This window comes from Triticum dicoccoides, chromosome 1B (genome assembly GCF_002162155.2).
Source record: "Triticum dicoccoides isolate Atlit2015 ecotype Zavitan chromosome 1B, WEW_v2.0, whole genome shotgun sequence".
NCBI classification, from domain to species: domain Eukaryota; kingdom Viridiplantae; phylum Streptophyta; class Magnoliopsida; order Poales; family Poaceae; genus Triticum; species Triticum dicoccoides.
This window is the reverse complement of record NC_041381.1, coordinates 302,941,099-302,947,495: the sequence shown is the minus strand read 5'-3', so window position 1 is coordinate 302,947,495 and position 6,397 is coordinate 302,941,099.

Here is a 6,397-nt window from a genome sequence, read left to right as displayed (position 1 = left end):
CACACCCTGCCCAATCTGCATCAGAATAGGCAGACACAAGAAGGGATGAGGACTTGCTAATCTGAAGACCAAGTCCCTCTGTATATCTAAGATACCTCAAGATCCTTTTTACTGCAGTCCAATGAGCTGTAGTAGGAGCATGCAAATACTGACAAACTTTGTCCACAGAATAAGAAATATCAGGACGTGTAAGGGTCAGATACTGAAGAGCACCTACAACACTTCTATAGTTTGTTGCATCCTCTGTTCCAAGTGCTTCTCTAGTTTCAATAGTAAGCTTTTCCGACGTGGAGATACGAGTACTTACAGGCTTACACTTTTCCATACGTACCCTTCTCAGAATGTCAGTAGCATATTTTTCCTGTGTAAGAAGTATACCATCTTTTACCTTCTTGACCTCAATCCCAAGAAAGTAATGAAGATCTCCCAAGTCCTTGAGAGCAAACTCTAGTTTCAAATCCTTAAGGAGACAGGTAGTTGCATCTAAATTTGAACTGGCAACAATTATATCATCAACATAAACAAGAACAAACATGGTAATACTGTTCTTACTGTAAAAGAATAATGAGGTATCTGCCTTTGATGGTGTAAACCCAAGTCATTGTAATTGTGTGCTCAACCTTAAATACCAAGCTCTTGGGGCCTGATTCAACCCATACAAAGCTTTATCCAACTTACAAACATAGTGTGGTGTGTTTTTGTTTTCATATCCTGGTGGTTGTCGCATGAACACTTCTTCCTCAAAAACACCATGAAGAAACACGTTCTGAACATCTAGCTGTCGTAGGCTCCATCCTCTGGAAATAGCAATGGACAGTACAAGTCGAATAGTAGTTGCTTTAATAACAGGACTAAAAGTATCCTCATAGTCAATGCCAAACCTTTGCTTGAAACCCTTTGCAACCAACCTAGCCTTGTATCTGTCTATACTCCCATAAGCTTTTCTTTTGATCTTGTATACCCACTTACAATCAATCACATTATTGTCCTTTTTTGGTGGTATTAAATGCCAAGTTTTATACTTCATGAGTGCAGCATATTCATTATCCATAGCCTTCTTCCAATCTTTGTGGGCTAAGGCATCATGCAAATGTGTTGGCTCACTGGTGCTAGTAAAAAATGCTCGCTTGGTTTTATCATACCTGATTGTACCATCAGTATAAACCTTGTCCTTTGTAATCCCAGGCTGAGATCTTGTATGGCGACGCAGTAGTACTGTTTGCTGCACCATTGTAGGCCTTGTCACGAAGATCCGAGAGATGCAGCCGAATCAGCCGAATCAAGCTCCAGATCCGACATGTCAGACTCCAGATCCAACGTGCCGCCTGGCGACGCAGGAGAACTCGCGCGGCCAGAGAAATCCTCGCCCACGCTGTCGCTGGTGGGGTCCGCTCCTGAGCGGTTTTCGGCCACCCGCCCCGCAGAAGCGCGTGGTCCCGCGCCCGGTGTGCATGCAGCCACCCGCCCCGCAAAAGCGCGTGGTCCCGCGCCCGGTGTGCATGCAGCATCAGCTGTGGAGCCAACGCCGCCGATTCCCTCCTGGGATCGCGCGCCTGCAGGCAAATCTGCCTCGGATCGCCGCGCCTCGGATCCCACTTCTGCAAAGAAATCTTCCTGGGATCCAGCGCCAGTTTTGGCAGTTTCTGCGCACATAAAATCATATCCTGCTGCGCAGGTGTCAAAATTCTCCAAATTTTCTATGGATTTTTGCACATGATCAGTTCTAATTAATTCACCCTCGTGATCAGAATTAGCCAAAGAGTTTGAAAGAAGAGAAATTTCAGAACGAAGTAAGGCTCCGGCATTGGGATAAAGTTTTGCAAAAGGGAACAGTGTCTCATCGAAAACAACATCTCGAGAAATATAAATGCGACCTATTGTAATTTCTAAACACTTATATCCCTTATGAAGATTACTATAGCCAAGAAAAACACGCTGAGTGGAACAGAACTCAAGTTTGTGGCGATTATAAGGACGCAAATCTACCATTCTTAAAAAGTTGCTCCCCACTACTCCCTATTCTCTCGTCATGCACATTGTCCATATCAGCAATGCATGCCACAGCGTTCAGACTCAAAAAACCACCAATCCACATGCATAATGTAGCCATGCAGCCATGCAGCCATGTCATCATTTATTTTCCAAAACAATTTTCAGAAACAATTATAGTACTTTGCCTCCTCTACTTCGCGCACATGCAGCGATTTGCCTCTCGGCGTTTCACATCTCTCCTCCACTGCATGCACTTACAGTAGTTACTACGTCCCCTTCAAGTGGGTCGTTCGTCACGGTTTGTCTCCTACTCCATCTATGAGGTGGATCAATGGAGCCTCAATATCCTTTTCCTTGATTTCTCTTAACCTCAGACTATACTGTTTCTGACTATCTTTTGTGGCATCGTGCGATAATGAATCTGACAAATCATTGCTGCCACAGAGCTGATGGCTTCGACGGTGTTCCTGCTGTCCTGCAGCGGCACGGCAAGGAGGGCGTGCACGCCTGCTGGTACGAGCCTTGCTTATGCCCCAGTCAACGCCGGCGACTTCAACAACACCTCACCGTGCGCCATGGGTGGCATTTCCACCCTGTCTGCTATCGCCAAGGGCTTGCCGTGGACGTCAACGAGCGGGAGTTCTTTCGCATCGACGACCGCATGGTCTTCCACCTCAACCACACGGGTGATCGATCGGAACGCGGCAGAGGCAGGTGTGAAGAAAACCTCATCGCTGTTTCCATGAAAAATGCAACTGTAATGGCTCCAATCTCAACCTTTCTTCCTCCTACTACTTAGGATTTTATTTCAGTAGGCAATTAGTAGTAGTACATTGACCGTAAAGAAGTACTCCCTCCGTTTCATAATGTAGGACTCTTTTTGACAGTCGCAGGGAGTAATAGAAAAATCACTCTTTGATTGGAATAGAGTTGACAAGGGACCAATTTTTTACTCTGATGCGGTTGGGAAAGCTTCCCAGAACATTTCGAAGGTCATTGCAGGCGGCATTGGAGTATTCACGCATTGGAAAGAAGAAGATCATCATGCATTTTTTTTGTTTTTTGCAGATTCACCATTGCATGTCATTGCAAGTGGCATTGGAGTATTCACGCTGTAATGTGAGTTCATGAACCAAACTTCATATCTAACTGCCAAACATCAGTGCAAGCTATGGAAAGGAGATAATCTTACATTTTGCTACTCGGCTTCCCCTTTCATTTCCTGCCCTTTGGGGACATTGTCCCTTGCACAAGATTCAGTCGTTCATCTGCATCATAGGCAGACCTCTGTCACACATTAAATTCTCTTTTCATTGGATATATATTTGATTGGACGGTTGATGCGGCTGCACTTCATTTAGGTAAAGGAGAAGACACACATGTATCTATGCCAACAAATGCAGAATATCATCCAAGATTGGGCGAACCAGACTAGCAAAACAAAGGTAGGCAACAAGCAAGGAGTAAATAAACACACATTGTTGGTGAGGGGCCTTAAGTAGGTATTTGCTTCTCATGTAAAAAGCTAACATATTTGTCTTCCAGTTTTTTTTATCCCTTGCTGATTTTTAAAACTAAATTCCCGCAGCAACGCGCGGGGTATCATCTAGTTTGGGTAACAAGCATACCCAAATTTTTTGAGAGAGCTGTAGTCTGGTTTTTGATGAAACAGACGTTCCAATGGAGTTGTATTGCCAATAACTCTACTAGGGAGACGATTAATGAGATAGGTAGCTGTGATGAAAGCTTCATCCCAATATTTAAGTGGCATGGAAGCATGAGCTAATAAAGAGAGACCAACTTCAACAATGTGACGGTGTTTTCTCTCAGTCGAGCCATTCTGTTGATGAGCATGGGGGCAAGATACATGATGAATGATACCTATGTCATGAAAGAAAGCATTGAGTTTCTCATACTCTCCTCCCCAGTCACTTTGTACTGCAAGAATTTTCCTGTCAAAATATCTCTCAACAAGTTTCTGAAACTCTTGGAAGACAGAATAGACTCCTGATTTGAACTTAAGCAAATATATCCAGGTGAACTTGCTATAATCATCAGTGAAACTAACATAATATTTTTTTTCTTCCAAAAGAATATCTTGCATGACCCCATACATCACTGAAAATAAGCTCTAAAGGAGCATGAGACACACTACTGGACACAGGATAGGGAAGTTGGTGACTCTTGGCACATTGACAAGCTTCACACACAGACTCATTATTGGAACTATTTGACAATGACAAATTGCCTTTATTGACTACTTGCTTGACTACTATTGAAGAAGGATGTCCTAATCTTTGATGCCACCTTGCCAAGGAGGGCTTGATGACAGAGTGAACTTGATGACGCTTGTGACTAAAGACTCTTGATGTGATGGGGTAAAGCCCTCCGATGCATCTACCGTGATGAATGAGCTCCCTCGTTGCCCGATCCTTTATGAAAAAATAGGTGGGATGAGTCTCAAAGAAAACATTATTTTCATGAGTTAAACGAGACATAGATGCTAGATTTTTGTCGGCTTCAGGAACATGAAGGACATCTTTGAGAACTGGATCACTTTTAAGGCTAGGTGAATTAATAGAAGCTTGACCAATGTGGTGAATTTCCATACTTCCACCGCTTGCGGTGTGAATCTGATCATTGCCATGATGTCTCTCGCGAAGAGCAAGCTTTTCTAGCTCAATTGTGACATGGTCCATAGCGCCGGAGTCCGCATACCAGACCGTATCACCATCACCTCCTCCTTGCTCCCGGATGGCAGCGGCTGCATGACGTGCATCAGGTACAAAGTCCTCGTCAAACCGGTGCCAACAGTCGATGACCTCGTGGCCCGGTTTCTTGCACAGTTGACACCTAGTGTGGCGAGAGTTGGAGGAGGCGCCATAGGTGTTGTTGTTGCTGTAGCCACCACCATGGTCACCACCACGGTCCCCACCACCAGAGCGGGGCGGACCCTGATTGTTGCCGCGCCGGCCATGACCGCCGCCATGGCCACGACCTTGGTGACCACGGTTGCAACCACTGTTGCCACGCCCACGAGAAGCACTGTTAACAGAGGACTAACGGTGATGTGTACCTTGCAGGAGATTGACGCGCGCCTCAAAGCTAAGAAGCTAGCTGTAAAGTTCTGGAGTGGTGATGGGCTCGACGCGGGCTTGCAGGGCTGACACCACGGAGTTGTACTCGAGGTCAAGTCCCTTCAGGACATAGGAAGTCATCTCCCGATCTGTGAGGGGGCGCTGATGGTGGCGATCTCATCCTCCAGCGCCTTGATCTTGGCGAGATACTCCGCCATAGTGGAGTTCCCTTTGTGAAGGTTGGCGAGCTCGATACGGTTGTTGATCTCTTGCGCCTGGGTGTGAGCAGCAAAGGTGGCATGGATCGCCGCCCACACTTCGACCGACGTCTGGAGAGTTACCACCTGGGCAAGGACCTCACGGGACAGAGATGCCATTAGATAACCTTGCAATTGTTGTTGTTGAGCATACCAGATTGTGCGGGCGTAGTTGAAGATCTGCTCATCTTTCCCATCCTTGCTGATGGTGAGAGTGGCAGGAGGCGCCGGTGATGTGGCATCCAGGAAGTGTTCCATCTGTGCTCCCTTGATCTGGGGTAGCACGATGGCCTTCCAGAGGAGGAGGTTTGTCCTCGTGAGCTTCTCCGATGGAGGTGGGCCGAGAGAGGTAGGACTGCTGGAGGTGGAAGAGGACCCATAGGTGAAACCGGCGGATTCGGTGGATAGGGCACTCATGGTGGATGTGGTCAGGGAGTTTGCGGTGGAAGCAGTGGTGCTAGCGGCGGTGCCTGCCATAGCTTTCTCTCGGCGATCCTATTTTTCTCTCTTCTCGATTCAACTAGATCGATCTAATCATCGTGGCTAGATGTACGAGAGGAAGAGGCTCTGGTTACCATGTAAAGTATTGTGGGAAGCGTAGAACCCTTCTTATGGGCCGCATTGCATTATATAGGAACATTGCCGTGTCTTACAAGAGAACGATCGATCGTAACCAGAATGGATCGATCAGGATTATAGGAGTTGGAGCAGAAGAAGGGATAGAAGACAGAGTACAATTTAAACTACTTTCCTCTCCCTATACAACTTATCCTAACACCCGTACGACAGAAAAGGCTCTTGTGTGAAATAGAAGAAAAATCAACCTACGTTGTCCGTTGTCCGTATGAAGACTGAAAGGACTTGTTGTTTTGTAAGTTTTATAATCCCTCTGTCTCATAATATAAGAACGTTTTTGATAGATCAAAAACGTTCTTATATTATGGGACAGAGGGAGTAGCTTATAAGTGAAAATTAGTTGTCTCCTCTAAAGTATAACAAACTTGCACTGAAACTTAGACATGAGTATAGCGGTCCATCCTCGTGAAATCTATGGCATCCGTATGCAGTGGC